General features: G+C 39.1%; 1 pseudogene; it reads right to left on the reverse strand.

Moving 5' to 3' along the window:
- Positions 1 to 3,447: 3,447 nt before the first annotated feature.
- Positions 3,448 to 3,905, reverse strand: LOC110307535 (annotated as a pseudogene).
- Between the last annotated feature and the right edge of the window lie 740 nt (positions 3,906 to 4,645).

The raw sequence follows: 4,645 nt of genomic DNA on the forward strand, positions 1-4,645 counted from the left end.
ATCTCTTCATTATGTAAAACTCAGTCCTCCATGGCACAAAGGCTCAGAAGACTTGACTCTACTAGTTCTGTAAGTCACAGAATTCTGAGAAGTGTACCAGTATACTTGAAGAGCTTTGTTGTTGCCCCTTTGCATGTGTCAGACTTTTGGTTTGGAGAAACTACTGGTCAGTTGGATGAATTTAAGGCAGTGGGTTTATTGGGTCTAAAATTAGACGAGGCCAGGTGGCAGCACCAAATCACCAAAGGCAAGATTATTATAGTTATCAAAATAGGCTATATACATAAAGGAGTGTCTATACTGGCCTGACCCATATTGAACAACTGGACAACACAGGCAATATTATTGTTATGGTGTCATGACTCATAGGAACCTCTAGTATTGGCAATCAATGTTTTTATACATGAAATAGAGAAAAAGCGTACTGCTTTTTTGTTTGATCTGTTTAAGCAGAACAGTTTTTCAAATGAATAAAGGAAACTTACATTGAATAATGACAAAAGGAACTCTCAGCCCATGAGCCAATTTTCAGATGTGAGCCAATTTGCAGATTCTGAATCCCTCGGGATAACCTTGTTGACTTAAGGAAGGCTTGATAAAATACCTAAAAGTTTTATGGTTATCCTTTCCCCATTCCGTCCCTAGTGACCTTTTAGCCACTTAAGAGTAACATTACACTGAATGAAAGGAAATAATCATACTTTCTGGGGTCTATTGTATACTAGTTCTTAATTGATACTGATTCTAGGAGACTTCAGAAAACATTGTGGTTCTCTAATTAAAGTATGTGTTTGTGGAGATCAGGTGATTAACAGAGTTTGAGTTGAAATCCAACTTATAGCAGGTCCAGTGGGTCATCAAAATCCATCTTGTGGTTATTTACCCAGTCCTAGAATGTATAATTGGGAAAGACATACTTAGAAGTTGGCAGGATTCTTACATTGGTTCCTTGACCTTTAGAATGAGGGTTGTTATGGTTAGAAAAGCTAAATGGAAGCCTTTAGAGTTAACTCTGCCAGAGAAAATAGTGAATTCCAAACAGTGCTACACCTCTGGAGGAACTGTAAAAATCAGTGCTCCCATCAAGGACTTAGAAACTGCATTATTTAAAAATAGTGAGGAAGATATCTGGAACAGAAGTTTCTGGAGGGATCTCTCCAAATGGGCAAAGGATGCAAGGATAGTTATTTCCCTTATTAGTGCTCATCAAAAAGTGACTTCAGCAAAGGAGGAGTTTAGTAATAAAATAGGTAAGATAACCTGTTATGTGAACAGTAGCCATTTTCTCCAGTCACTCTTATCACTACAAAATAAACCAGTAAACAAAGTGGCCAAGAGATGGAGGTTATGTAGGTGCTGACATAGACTGTCATTAACTGAGTCTAAAATGGCTACAAATGCTGCTGAGTGCTAGAACTGCTAATGGCAGAGACCAACAATGAGCCCTAGATATGTCATCATTTCTCCCCAGCATGACCACCCAAAGACCTGGTGGCAGATTAACTACATTGGATCATTTTCTTCATGGAAATGACAATTCTTTCTCCTTACTGGAGTAGATACTTATTCTGATTATGGAAACTCCTTTCCTGCATGCAATGCCTCTGACGAAACCAGCACACATGTACCATATCTACTGCCATGGTATTCCACACAGTATTGCTTCGGACCAAGAAACTCACTGACTTCTCTGACTCATAGTCAGAGAAGCATGACAGTGGTCCCGAGCTAATGGAATCCACTGGTCTTACCAGGTTACTCACCACTCTGGAACAGCAGACCTGATACAAAGATAGAACATTTTTTTGAAGACACAGTTGTGCCATTTAGGAAACAGCATCCTGAGGGGTTGAGGCAGAGTTATCCAGAAGGTGGTATATGCTTTGAATCAACTTATTATGTATGGTATTTATCATAGCCTAGATCCACAAGTCACAGAATCAAGGTGTGGAAAAGAGAATTTCCAGTCACTATTAACCCTAGTGAACCACTAGGAAAACATTTTGCTTTCTGTTCTGCTGGCCTACAAATTTTGTTTTCAGAGTAGGGATAACTCCTTCCAAGAGACAAAAGCATTCCATTGAATTTGAAGCTCAGAGTTTCCCTGGACACTTTAGGCTTCTGATGCCATTAACCCAACAGTCTACAAAAAGGGAATAATAGTGATTGGGAGATTATTGATAAAGATTACCAAAGGAAATTGGATTTGTCTTCCACAATGGATGTAAGAAAGATTATGCCTGGAGTTCAGAAGATCCTTTAGGGCCACCTTTTGGTCCTACCATGCCCTGTGATTAAACTCAATGGGAAACTACAACACAATCCAAGCAGGATGAGAAGGAGCACAGAACCTTTGGGAAAATAGCCAAAACCTGCTGAGGTACTTATGAAGGGTAGAGGAAATACAGAATGGGTAACAGAAGAAGGCAATTACAAATATCAGCTAAGGCTATGTGACAATTTGTAGAAATTAGGATTATAATTGGCATGAGTGTGTCAGTCATTTTTTGTTAAGAATGTGTTTTTACAAATATCTGTGTTTTCTTTCCTTGATTTCTTTACAATGTGATATAACATCAATTAAGGGAATATAAGTGGTATTCATATTTAAAATTTAAAATAGAAAAATTATTCCCCTTCAAAAGACCATTGTTAACTATTCTGATATTTAGTGTGTTTGCAGTTGTGTATTGTATAATTATATTGTTACCTATAATTCTAACCTGAGCATTGCTTTCCTTTGGAAATTAAATGTGATGTGATTGTGCATCGAGTTACTAAGGGGTGGAATTATGATGGTTAGAATTGCTTGTCATAAGCCGGGCGTGGTGGCGCACGCCTTTAATCCCAGCACTCGGGAGGCAGAGGCAGGCGGATTTCTGAGTTCGAGGCCAGCCTGGTCTACAAAGTGAGTTCCAGGACAGCCAGGGCTATACAGAGAAACCCTGTCTCAAAAAACCAAAAAAAAAAAAAAAGAATTGCTTGTCATGTTGACTACAGCTAGAATGTATGAAAACCAGTTGGCTGTGTAGCACCTGTGAGGGACGTTTTCCTTAAGTAAATAATTTTAAGTGGTACTTCACACATTTTCCCTTTTATTGAAAATAGGGTTGGTGAGCAGGGGGAGGTGGAGGGGATAGGGGGTTTTCGGAGGGGAAACCAGGAAAGGTGATAACATTTGAAATGTAAATAAAACAAATATCTAATAAATAAAAAATATTTTTTTCAGAATAAACCAATTTATTTTTTGTTAACTCCACAATCACAATACAGTTAGTTCAAGGAGGCCAAACACTTGGCCAGTAACCAACACTACAAGCTTCAGTAATCATTTATAGTTAGATGTCTTTCACAGCCATTCCAAAGCAATGGAGCTATTAGAAATATAGGGGTCCACATTTGTACTATCAATTATACAGAACCAATTTTACATCACTTCAGCTTGAATTTCTTGATTAGATTAAACCATTTGCAATCCTGCACTGCCTCAGTACCTCGTTGAAGCCCTCACAGAGTTTGACATGGCTCTGGTTCTGAGCATACTCCAGAAACTGCTTGATCTCTAGAAAGCAAGTTCCAAAGGACCTCTGGTTCTGCAGCTGGGCTCCCTGAGGCTCCTGGTAAGTGATGTCAGGTTTTGCAGACTCATCATTACCACCTCTGCTGAAGCCCCCAGTGTTAGTGTGACCCAGGGTGTGCCCCACTTCAGAGCCCATAGCTGCACTGGCTACAGTGGAAGCCATCTGGGCCATCAGGCTAGGTTGCTGGGATGCATCTGCTGCAGATGGTGCAGCTGCTGCTGGAGGCTGAGCTGCAGGTGCTCTTCTGGGAGCAGCCCTCATCTGAGAGGCCCAGCTGCCCAGAGGAGTCACCTTGGAAGTTCGGTTTCAGCTTCCATGCAGCATCCCAACTGCTTGTAGTCTCAGCGTTCAGTGAAGACAAACTGCCGAAAATATTTTTTAGCATATCATAAATCTTCCTCCTTTACTCCTTTCAGTTCCTCCTCATCTGTTCTACCATCCCGATCCAACCCCAGTTCTGTCTCTCATTAAAATACAAACAGGCTTCTAAGAGATAATAATAATAATAATAATAATAATAATAATAATAATAATAAAATAAAGTGAAATAAAATAAAAACCCACACATAGGAAAACGACAAAATAAGCAAAAAGAAGAGAGACCAATAAAAGGCACAAGAAACAGATATAGACAGAAAATCTATATATCATTGTTTATACCATGATATACCTAAGGGAAATAGATGGATGATAGATAGATAGATAGATAGATAGATAGATAGATAGATAGATAGATAGATAGGTAGATATGAAAAGAAAATTCAAAATAAGATTTAAAAAAAAAGACCCAGAATTGACGTTATGAGATGAAGAACTCCCAAGGATGTCATTAATTTTGTTTTTAATTGGGCACCTACCACTAGGCATACACACCTTACCCTTAAGAGTCCTTGGATTGCCCAGTAAAACTGCTTTGAAGAAAACTAAATTGCCATTTTTAAGTGGCTATGAGGGCAGTTCGCTTTGAGGGCACCATCTGTTTTAGACCTATGCTAATCCTGTGAACTCTGCCTTGGTCTTCAGGACTTCAGATATGCATAGATCTTATTGATTTAGAGGATTCT

This window comes from Mus caroli, chromosome 13 (assembly GCF_900094665.2).
Source record: "Mus caroli chromosome 13, CAROLI_EIJ_v1.1, whole genome shotgun sequence".
Lineage (NCBI taxonomy): Eukaryota > Metazoa > Chordata > Mammalia > Rodentia > Muridae > Mus > Mus caroli.